The sequence below is a fragment of the Carlito syrichta genome, unplaced genomic scaffold, assembly GCF_000164805.1.
Source record: "Carlito syrichta isolate Samal-C Ts95f unplaced genomic scaffold, Tarsius_syrichta-2.0.1 Scaffold28748, whole genome shotgun sequence".
NCBI lineage: Eukaryota > Metazoa > Chordata > Mammalia > Primates > Tarsiidae > Carlito > Carlito syrichta.
In genome coordinates this window covers 9830-22357 of record NW_006972844.1, presented here as the reverse complement: position 1 = coordinate 22357, position 12528 = coordinate 9830, and positions in this window count along the sequence as shown.

The window sequence follows — 12528 nt, the reverse complement described above, 5'->3', positions numbered from 1 at the left end:
AAGTGGTCATCACTCAGGTAACGTTTGGGCCTCCCTTGGTTCCACTTGCCTGGTTTGAGATCAAGTACCCTTACTAATGTTCTGTGTCCCCTCTCACTCCCTGCCCTGGCAGTTCCCGGCTAGTGCCAATCCCTTTCTTATGGTATTATGATAAATGTTCAGGGTCTGTTTAAGAGTGAGAATGTGTGATACTCAGTTCTTTGTTTCTATGATAAATCACTGAGTATTATAGACTCTAAATCCATCCAAGTTGCGATGAAGTCCACAATTTTGTTCTTCTTTATGGCTATGTAATAGTCCATCTGGCATATGTACTACTTTTTAAAATATATAGTCTAGCTTCGATGAGCAGCATGGTTGGTCCCATAATTTTGCAATTGTAAGTAGCACTGCAGTAAATATACATGTGCAGACATCTTTTTGGTAGAGTGATTTAAGTTCCTCCAGGCATATTCCTATATGGAGAATTGATGGGTCATATGGAAGGTCAAGTTTTAATTCTTTTAGGAATCACCACACTGTCTTCCACAGAGGCTGCATTCCCACCAATAGTTTAGAAACATTCCCTTTTCTCTGCATTCTCACCAGCATCTGGTTTTTGTTTGTTTGTTTGTTTTATTAATGATGGCCATTCTTTCTGGGGTTATGTGGTATTTCAATGTGGGTTTGATTTGCTTTTCTCTGATGATTAGTGAGGCTGAGCACTTTTTCATGTGTCTGTTGGCTGCCCACATATCTTCTTTTGAGAAGTGTCTATTCTTGTCTTTTGCCCACTTTTGAATGGGGCTGTTTTTTTCCATTCGGCCCATTTGAGTTCCTTGTAGACCTTAGATGTTTGACCTTTGTCAGATATACACTTGGCAAAATTTTTTCCCATTCTGTGGGCTGTCTCCCTGCTCTCTTGATGGTTTATTTTGCTTTGCAGAAGTTCATTAGTTTCATGAGGCTCCAATTGTCTATCTTATTTCGTAAGATATGGGCATTTAAAGTTCTGAATAGGAATTGGTAGCCAGTTCCAATTGGGGGTGTCTCTTGTGTTTTCTAAGATTCTTACAATTTGAGGTTTTACATTTAGGTCTTTGATCCGTTTAGAGTTAATTGTTGTGTATGGTGATAGGTAGGGGTCCTCTTTTAATCTTCTGCATGTGATCAGCCAGCTTTCCCAGTACCATTTATTGATAGGTTCTCCTCTCCCCAGTGGTTGTTGTTGGAGGCTTTGTCAAAGATGAGTCAATTGAGAAATTGAGACTTTGCTTCTGGAATCTCGATCCTGTTCCATTGGTCTATATGCTTGTTCTTGTACCAATACCAGGCTGTTCTGAACACTGTAGCCTTATAGTAAAGTTTGAAGTCTGGAAGTGTGATACCTCCTGCATTGTTTATTTTGCTAAGGATTGTTTTGGCTATTCGTGGTCATTTATGTTTCCATATGAATTTCTGCATTGTCATTTCCAGGTCTGAGAAGAATGATGTTGGTAACTTAACGGGTATTGCGTTGAATCTGTAGATTGCCTTTGGTAGGATGGACATCTTAACAATGTTGATTCTTCCTATCCATGAGCATGGAATATTACTCCATTTGTTTGTGTCTTCTTGGATTTCTTTGAGCAGTGTTTTGTAGCTTTCATTGTAAAGATCTTTCATTTCTCTGGTTAGGAAGACGCTGAGGTATTTCAATTTTTGGTGGCTATTGTGAATGGGATTGTGTTTTTTATTTGGTTCCCTGCCTGTTTGTTGTTGGTGTATAAGAATGTGAATTGTCTTTGGCACGTTTATTTTGTACCCTGAGACTTGGCCAAAGTCCTTTTATCAGTGCCAGGATTTTTTCTGATAGATTCTCTTGGATTTTCAAGTTATAGGATCATATCGTCAGCAAAGAGGGATAGCTTGACTTCTTATTTTCCTATTTGGATACCCCTGAGTTCCTTCCGTTGTCTAATTGCTCTAGCTAGGATTTCTAACATTATGTTGAACAGGAGGGATGAAAGTGGGAAGCCTTGTCTTGTTCCGGTATTCAGGGGAAATGATTCCCATTTCTGTCCATTTAGTAATATGCTGGCTGTGGGTTTGTTGTAGACTGCTATTACTACTTTGATGTAAGTTCCTTCTATGCCTAGGTGGTTGAGGGTTTTTATCAAGAAGGAATGCTGAATTTTATCAAAAGCTTTTTCTGCATCGAGTGATGTAATCATGTGGTTCTTGTTTTTACATCTGTTGATGCATTTAATTACATTTGTGGTTATGTGGATGTTGAACTAGTCCTGTATTCTGGGGATGAAGCACACTTGGTCATTGGTGGATGATTTTTCTGATGTGCTGTTGGATCCGATTTGTTAGAATCTTGTTGAGAAATTTTGTATCTATGTTCACCAGGGATATTGGCCTGTAGTTCTCTTTCTTTGTTGGATCTTTGCCCGGTTTGGGTGTCAGTGTGATGTTCACTTCATAAAATGATTTGGGGAGAGTTCTGCCTCAATTGAGTGCCTGGGATACTTTCGATAGGATTAGTAACACTCCTCCTTGTATGTTTTGTAGAATTCGGCTGTGAATTTGTCTGGTCTAGGGCTTTTTTATTTTTTAAAATTTTTTGGGTTGGCAGTTTTCTTATGACAGAATCAATTTTCTGGGTTGTTATTGGTCTATTTGGAATCTTGATTTCTTCTTGCTTCAACCTTGGGAGGTTGTATGATGTTAGAAAATCCTCCATTTCAGCCGGGTTAGGTGGCTCAGCCTATAATCCTGCGCCTTGGGAGGCTGAGGTGACTGGATTGCCTGAGCCTCCGGTTTCAAGACCCGCCTGGGCAACTTGGTGAGACCTCATCTCTACAATAAATCAAAAAATTAGCCGGGCGTGGTAATATGTGCGCCTGTAGTTCCAGCTAATTGGAAGCCTGAGGCGGAAGGATCACCAGAACCCAACAGGTCGAGGCTGCGGTGGCCAGGAGCGGCCACTGCACTCCACTCTTGGGCGATAGAATGAGACTCCAAGTAAAAATAAATTAAAAAAAGCAAAAGAAAACCCTCCATTTCTTTAGGTTGAGTTTGTTTCCATACAGGTGTGCAAAGTAATGACTGATAATGTTTTGTATTTCTTCGGGGTCAGTCGTGGCTTGATCTTTTGCATTTCTGATTGTGTTTATTTGGGCTTTTTCTCTCTTTTTATTGGTCATTCTGGCTAGGGGCCTATCAATCTTGTTTATCCTTTCAAAGAAACAGCTTTTTTGTTGTTGTTGATTTTTTTCTATGGTGTTTTTGTCTTCTGTGTCCTGTATTTGAGCTTTTACTTTGGTGATCTGGATTCTTCCGCTGAAGTTAGGGTTTTCATGTTCTTGCCTTTCAAGCTTCCCTAGGTGATTAATTAGGCTGTCAACTTGTTTTCATTCTGTTTTCTTGATGTGTGCTCCTAGAGATATAAATTCCCCTCTTAGTACTGTTTTTATGACATCCCAGAGGGTTTGGTAGGATATTTCTTCATTTTCATTTCCTCCAGGAATCTTTTAATTTCTGTTTTGATTTTTTTTGACCCTGAAGTTGTTCAGTATCATGCTGTTCAGTGTCCATGTCTTTGTGGATTTGGGGGAATATTTGTTGGTTGTGACATTTATTTTTATTTCACAGTGGTCTGAGAAGGTGCATGGCAGTATTTCAATCTTATGAAATTTGTTTATGCTTGATTTATGGCTGGGGGGTGGTGGGTCCTGGAGCTTGTTCCTTATGGTGATAAGTGGAATGTATATTCTAGGGTTGTTGGGTGAATAGTTCTGTAGCTATCTACTAAGTACAAGTGGTCAAGCGTGAAGTTGAAGTTCTGGATCTCTTTGTTGATTTTTTTGCCTCAATGATTTATCTAGCATTATTAGTGGGGTATTTAGATCCCCAGCTATGATAGTGTCAGAGTCGATATCTTTTTATAGTTTACTCAGTAGCTTCTTTATAAAAGCTGGTGCTCCTGTGTTGAGTGCGTATAGGTTTAGGATGAATATTTCGTGTTGATAGATCGAACCTTTTATCATTATGTGGTGTCATTATGTAGTGTCTTTTCTTATCTTTTAATGTTTTTGATAGCTTAAACTTTGTTTGGTCTGATACGAAGATCATGACTCCTGTCTTCTTTTGTGATCTGTCTGCCTGAAAATTTGTTTTTCATCCTCTAACTTTGAGTCTGTGGGCATCGTTTGTGGTGAAATGAGTTTCTTGGAGGCAGCAAATACTGGGTCATGTGTTTTTAAGTAGTTTGCCATTCTATGTCTGTTAAGTAGTGCATTTAGTTCATTCACGTTAAGGTTGATTATTGAAATGTGAGAGTTTGCTCCTGACATAATACTCTATAAGGTTGTTTTGTTTTCGTTTCGCGTTTGTGTTCATATATGTGTGTGTGCTCATTTTTGTGGATTTGCTTGTTTTCTACTGTTTCTGTATCTGTGATCTTGTGAAGTATAAGGTCTTTCTTTTGTTTCTTTTTTCTTCTGTACACAGTGCCCTTTGAAGCATCTCCTGTAGAGCTGGTCTTGAAGCAGCATATTCTCTTAGGGATTAGATGTCTGGGAAGGATTTTAATTCTCCATCACTGATGAGGGAAATGTCCTTGAATGACCTCATGGAATGTTTGTTCCAAGATCTTTTCCCTTTCTCTTTCTACGTCAGACATTCTGATCAGACATAGGTTTGATTTCTTGGTAAAATCACACAAGTCTTGGAGAGTTTCCTCTCTCTTCTTAGGTTTTTTTCTCCATATTGTTAATAGATTTGGTTAATTCCATATTTTAGTCTTCCAGCTCTCAGATTCGTTCCTCAGGTTGGTCAATCCTGCTTCCCATGATTGTCAGTTTGTTGTTTATTACTTGTGTGGAGTTCTGCATTTCTGTTTCTAAATATACTTTCTTGAGTCTGTTTAGTTTCATTGCAATTTCATTTCATTTCAACCCTTGAATTTCTTGATTTTTATTCATTCTATCTAATGATTCTCTGATCTCCATTAGTACTTTCTGGGTGCTGTCGTTCTGGAAGATAGCCACAGTTTGTGTTCCAGTGGCTGTTTGTTCTAGCACTGACACTTTTCTGGGACTCTGATGGTTACTGGCAGTTTTTCATTGGTTTTTCTTCATTTGAAGCAGTTCTCTTATCTTTTTCTTCAATTCTGTTGCTCAGTGGAAAATGAAAAGCATCCACTTTTGATATTTGCTCTACCTTTTGTCTTTTCTTGAGCCAGGATTCCAAGTTTATTCAATTATGAAGTAGGCCTGAGGGTGGGGGATTGTGCTGTTTCTTTACAATTTGGAGCACTTATTAGGGGGTGGGTGTGGCTGCAAGGATTCTGAACTTATTGGCAGTTCCTAATGGTTGCGACCTGATTAACAAGCCAGCTGGGACTCACTCTTCATCTCCGCAAAATATGTTCTTTGCAAAGACCCTGAGTCCAAGACAGGGTACAAGAGGGAAAAGGGTGAAAAAAGAGAAAGAGAGAAAAAGTGAAAATACAAATAGAAAAAGAAAAAAAAAAAAAAGAAAGAAAAGAGAAAGAGAAATAGAAAAAGGAAAGAAAAGAGAAAACCAACCAACAAACAAAGCAACCAAAATGTGATAGTTAAACAAGCCAACCATCCCTACCCCCCACCACCCAAAAAAAAGTTGAGAAAGATTTCTCCGCTTTTGTATGTCTCTTTGAGAGGGGTCTCTGTCTTGAGACTGGTTCTAGGACTGCACTGCAGGGCTGTTACTGAAGACTCTCTATTTGCTTTGGTACTTAAGATGTTAGAATCTTCACACCCTGCTGCTTGCAATTGATAGCTGTCACATGCCCATGTGAGGAAAGGGGGTTGAAATAACTTGAAACACTATTTCTCAGAATCTCACCCCTTTCCTTTATCTTCCAGCTTTGTCCCAGCTCTCAGGAAATCCATTTCATGGCAGGGTACTAGGGTCTCTTTTCTCTGCCCTGCCCTAGGGATCTTTTTCACTAGTTGTTAGTGGCAGGGTGAAGGGGAATCAGTTAGGCACTCAGCAGCCTCCTTTTCGGGCAGTTGTGCTATCTGTATCTATCACCCAGCATCTGGCTCAGGGTGGAGGGTGGATTGTCTGGGGTTCCACACTTGTAATTAACCACTTGGGCTTGTGCACTGGGGGCAATGTTCTCTGAGGTCACATAATGCAGCCCTGATGCAACACGGAAATCAGTGCAAGGTCTCAAGATGCAGTTCTGCTGTTCCACAGAGGCTGCTCTGGAGCACTTACCTCCCCAGCGTAAGAGAATCTGCTCAGTTTCTCTGTCTGTCAGCTGCTGTTCCTCTCACCAGTGGGTTCGATAGCTCCCTCTCCAGCAGTAACCACAGTCTCCAGATCTCTGGAGCTGGTGGCAAGGCTCAGGAGCCCAGGCCAGGCTGGAGGTGGCTTCTCCCCACTGTTTCCTCGGGACTCTGCCTCAGGCTTGCTCGCTGCACTCCCTCCACTGCCAGTGTTCAGCCTGGGGTTGTGGTGCTGGGGTCAGCAATCACTCTAGCAATTCTTCCTGGGAAAAGCTCTGATTTTAGAAAATGACATTCAGCTTCTGCATTCTGAGAAGTACTAGGGTCTAAGCAAAGCAGCTGCAGTTACAGCTGCAGTTGCAGCTCCAGCAGCTTCAGCAGTAGGGCCTGTGCCACCTGCTCTCATGTCTCCATTCAGTCAGCCTCTCATATTCCACTTACACACAGAAACACACACCGAATTGCCCATACAGTCAATCTCACACAGGGACTCGTGCAGTCCTACTGGCTATGCTGCCATCTTCCCGGAAATCCAGGATCAATTCTCCATAGCCATTTTAGACATATTGCAATGGGTGCCTTACTTCTTCTTGAGGTATTTAGAGAGATAGGATGACTACCGAATAAAGCCTAGATACATTCCCTTTGGAAATGCTTTTAACTCTTCAATAATATTTCGGTGGAAATAGTTAATACGATGTAATCTACATATGTATTTATGAACAATAAAATAATAGACAAGTGGTTGATAAAGTTATAGGAGGGAAATCATTTAGAAACGGAATTGTTCCATGCTGATGATACGAAAATGCTCGGGTATATTAACTCGTAATAACAGACATTTTTCTGTTCTTAAAAACAGTAAAAGAAGATGTAACAGGAAAGAAGCTTACCAAAGGTTCCCTCAGAATTCTCTTCCTTATGTTGTTCCTCTCTCTCCTACTTTCTTAAAGGAAAGGTGTTTGCCTCTAAAGGTAAATAGCATTTACATGTCCCAGGACTGGGAAGAATAGTGTCTCTACTACCATTTATGTATATTCTTGGAGTGGTGGTATTGGGGGGAGTGAAATATATTTGTTCAAATAAGTCTGGCAACAACTACTTTGGCAGCTTTGTCGAGCACACTACTCCCTTCAGATGAGTACAGCCATCATTTCCCATCAGATTAAATAATGATAATAATAATTTTATAGTCTTTCCATTTAGCATTATACAGTAGAAGGCATTTGTCTTTTCCCTTGAGGTTTCTTATCTGAACAGGTCCCCCGAGAGTGTACGACTGTGGAGAAAGTGCTACACCTGGGAAGGTCGAGTCCTCCCTTTCACATCACTGTCAGGGTGAAACAATAATGGATGCTCCAGTCCTCAAGGCACCAAAGAAGTGTCTCTGGGGATCAGAATCACCAACCTTATCTCATAGAGACTTCCAGATGAGTAGTGCTTGAGTACTTGCAATTTATCATGTCCCCGGGGACTGTCTGGACTCTCAAACCTACAGTGACCCTGATGCCTGGAAAGATACTTATTGTCCTTTCTGGTGTCTTCTTTTCTTCATCTGTTTAAGACCTTTCCTGGACCATCCTGTGTGTAACTAGCATATCTAGGCTTTAGCATCCTGTTTCTGTGGCCATGCCATTTCCTTAATTTCTGCACCCTCCCTCAAACGCATCAGGAAGGCATGGCATATACCAACCAGAAAGCATACGGTTGCCATTCAGAGAGACCCAAAGCAGACTTCCATATGCAAAGAGGGTTAATGACCTGCATATTTTTAAGTATGAAGGGTACAACAGTGTGCAGGTGGGAATAGGTGTTTTGTCCTTTTTCTAGGTAGACATTTAGGCAAGGTTGAGAGGTGCAAGAACTGAGAAGTAAGCTACTGCTTTGTCTTCTGCCATGGTTGTTATCCATGTACAACCACAAGGTACACATGCTGTGACACATTTAATGCTCTCACCCATCACTCACACCATGGAGATTGTCTCTGCTCTTAGAATGACATGGCTTGTAGAGTCTAAAAATAGATGTTTATTTCATCAGAGAGAGAATTCCTTGAATTTTGCCTTTTCACCAATGACCTTTTGAAAACAGGTCTTCTCAGGAGAAGGCTCTACAAGGTTAACGCTAATGCTCACTGTCTCACTTCCTATTGTATACCTAACATGACCGTGCCACAGTAGCATGTATTTGGGCTTCAGAAGGCTAGTCTTGATTTCCTAGAGTGGAAAGACTGCAATAACATTACTAATGGTAATTTACTGAATTATAACAGGAATCATATCATCATCTGCATTACTCTCTGCCATTAAATGTACACATGCTATTTTATATGGCTTTATATGTTATTACAATAATTTTCTGAAATGTCATTGAAGTTAAATATTTTCAGGTGAGAAATCTGGTGTGATTCAGCTAAGGTCTCTCATCAAAAAAGTGCCTGGGCCATTTCTGGAACATAGACACTCTGGCTCCAGGGCCATACTCTTAACACCTGTGCTACCTGCATATAAAAAGAATAGGAAATATTTCAGTTGTAAACTGCATAGAAGTGTCATTACTATTATTTTTTTAAGGCAGTGGAACTGTTACTTAATGCTGATTCCACCTCTGACAACCAGTGACGCTCAGACAACTTCCTGTCCTGTCTTTTCCTGCCCTAATATTTTAATGAAAAGACATTCCTGACCATAAATAGAGGAAAGAAACTCAAGACTGGACTTTGTTTTTCCACTTGATTTGTTTGTTTCATGTAATTGCTTTAATTGCGGTAATGTGATGTTTGCAAACTTCTCTTATTTTTCAAGATGTGGGCTCAACCAAATAATTGTGCATAATATACTAAAGATGGAAACTCTTGTAAATGTTTTATCTGATCTAAAATAACAGTTTTACACCGGAAATTAGATCTGTCCATATACTTTGTCTTTAGTAGTTGCATTTTATTCAAAATATAAGCAGACCTGATTCTGATAACAGAATCCAGAAATCTCACAAAAAATGTGTTAGAGAGATGATTAGTCTTGCTAAAAATTTAAGATTAAATTGCATCTTGATTGAGTCAAAGGAGTCGATGATTTTATCTTAATTTGAGCACAACACAGTCTACACTATCATCCTTTTTCTTGTGTTGATACAGCCCAGCAGAATTTTTTATTAGACACGACAAACATGTTTTCCTCTTTGATAAGTAGAGGGGAGGTGGTATATTTTGTTATACAGTTTTTGTTTCACCTCATAGCTGCAATGTTGATAATAAAATGAATAAAATTCAGAGCTACACATAAAAACTGACCATCATGAGTTCTTTTATGTTTTATTTTTATTTACCTCTACCTCGGCAAAATTCTGAAAATGCTGCTAAAATGACTACAGCCACATAATAGGGAAGAAAGGACATGACTTTGGCTAATTCACCTAAAAGCATCAGATTTGTCTTGATGGCCCTTGGCTGACAATATGTATCTTCCTGGTCTATATCAGAACTCACTTCACTTACCACACAGTTGCTTTAGGGAGTCAAACACTCTGGTTGAGGAAATGAATCATTGTCAGAACACAGTTAAATTTTGCCATAACTTAGTGAATTGTGCAGCTAAAACCTTTTGAGCTATGAGTACTTAAATGGTTTCATTTCTCACTTATTTCTTTCTATAACAGGTAAATAATCAACCAAAATACCTATTTTGTGTAATTAAACATGAAAGATAGCAAATAAAATGTTAAAGTTTCTTCTGAACGAACTCAGCAGAAAATAGTCTTGTTTTCTTCAAAGTTCAGATAATCCCTTAAACCATGAGAAATGAGAATGCAAAGAGTAAAGCAATGCTGAAAATCTCCTCACTGAATACATGGGAGAGATTGGGAAAGAAACAAGTATGATTCTCAAGATAATGAAATTGTTGAAAGTCTTTGAGTACAGTGAACTCATTTAATCAAAATAAAATGATCAAAATGTATATTTAGGGATTTTTAAAAGTCATATTTACCTAGTAAAATAAATCTAATGTGGACAGAACAAGAGAGATTGAGATAAATTCCTTGAAATACTTAAAGAACAAGGTTTGGTTAGGTTTACTGAGACTTACTGATTTACTTAATTAGATTTACTGAGTTTTATTAGGTTAGTTTATATTTACTGAGTTTTACTAGGTTAGGTTAGATTTACTGAGTTTCACCAAATTAACAGATCTTTGCAATGTTTTCTGTGGACAAAGAGACCTTGGATTCTGTTTTAGGATCTCTGACATGTTACTTATCTTTTGAACTTGCTAATTGTTAAGGGCAGGTCAATTGGGATGATCTTATGTAGCCATTCGTGCACCATCTTTACACAGGCTTTCACTAGGTTTGACAGTTGGAGTTATGAGTTCTTGTCAATATACTTCATGGAAGTTTCCAGGAATGGAACCATTACTCCCTACCTGAATCTCTTCTTCCAGAATAATGATCAGGTCAAGTATGTATGATTTGTCCCTTTTTTCCCTCTTCACTGATGTTACAAGCTCACCAGTAAAATCTGATTAGAAATGCCAAATGAAGGCTTCTCTGAGGACCCTTCGACCTGGTTTGTGGAGGAAGTGATGCCATTTCTCAATGATAGAGGTCCTGAGATATCAGGCTTCCTCGCCGAACTCTTAGACACCATGTCATATATCTTTTTGATCCACTTTTCCTTCCTTAATGCCTTTGAATGACCTCTGTGCAGGCTCTTCAGTTAGAAACTATGTGGATTGGGGGGGAACCCTAGCAACTGATTTTTCCATAGGTGACAAAAGTTATTTTGCTGAGGGTTCCATCCTTCAATGGTATATCAGTGGTCTGTGCTTTAAATGGGAAACCAAGTGCCTGATAATTGGCATCAGGTTCTCAAGAGATGATGATTCAGCATGGCCACTCTAGGAGTACCCCTTTTAATGATAGATACAAAGATCCGCCCCCACATGCTTCCAGCTCAGCCCCAGGACCGTGAGCAGAAGGAATGATCACAAACTATCAGGGTGGCTTTCTTGTGATGATATCCAACCAATCCAGTAACTATATAAGATTATGTGGAGCCTTATTTTATTTTAAAAGTTTTAAAGCAAAGTTTGCCAGCATGAAGGAGAGAGCAAAGGAGTGCAGCTTTATTTTAAACAGGAACTTAGCAGTACTAAATGATATGTTCCATGACACAAATTGGTGAATTTTGGTATTAAAAAATTTTAGGAAGAGGCCTTGTAACTACTAATTAATGTTTTCCAAAAAAAATCAAATTAGAGATCTAGTATCTGAGGTACCTTTTTCAATAGTTTAAGAAAATCACTAATTAGTTTTTAACTAGCTTCAGACAACAAAGTGATGACCTTTCAACATGACAACACTATATAGCACATTTACAGTGTGCATTGATTGATACTGACATCTTCCCAGCCCTTTGCTGAAAGTTAATAACCATCTGAAATCATTTCCAACATTCATAGTTTTTGACCCTTTGTCATAAATATATGTAGTATTTTATTCAAGCCACAGTGTTTAAAATCAGATAGTTTGGTGCTTAGCTCATTTTTCCAAGATATGAGATTAAATTTTCTTTTTCTTAAATTTTAAAGTAATTTTACAAAATATTAGTAATGTTTCGCTGTATAAGTTATTTTTTGATAGTTTTCGAGACATGAATACATACTCTGAGAAGTTATATCTGGAGTGTACAGCTGCTCTGTGTTACTTGTTCTTAGGTATAAATAACTTTGGACAAATGTGCAAGCATTACCAATAATTTTAGTTACCTTCTTCCTGGAGGAAATCGAAGGGGCGTCTATGCTCCTACTCAAGAGTGATGTGATAAAGAAGTATATGTGACTGAAGTTGGGGGTCAGCATTGAGAACCCTAAAGAAGGAAAATATACTCGAAGATAATGTGCCAGTCTAGAGTGGAAATAATTCTCAGGTGTACTGTTAACCTTTCAATTTTTAAAATGTTTTTCTTGTCTTGGTGCTTTCTGTTTTGAGACGACTCCTATGAAACTTTTATCAAAATTGCAGCACACCATGAACAGTTCAGTCTATTTCTTTAAAACCGTTTAGCATTTTAGTATTCACATATTCAGGTTGGCAGTTTGTTCATTTTGTCTTTTTACTATTTTCATTGTGCAGTTTACAGATGTACTTCATGCATCAAACAGAGAAAAACCTTTGGGTTTGTTGTATTTTTATATCTAGAACCAAAAACAGCTAAATGCCAAAGGCGAAAATATCAAGGATTGACAACTTCTATCATTAAATTCATGAGAATGTTTCCTCTGCAGGT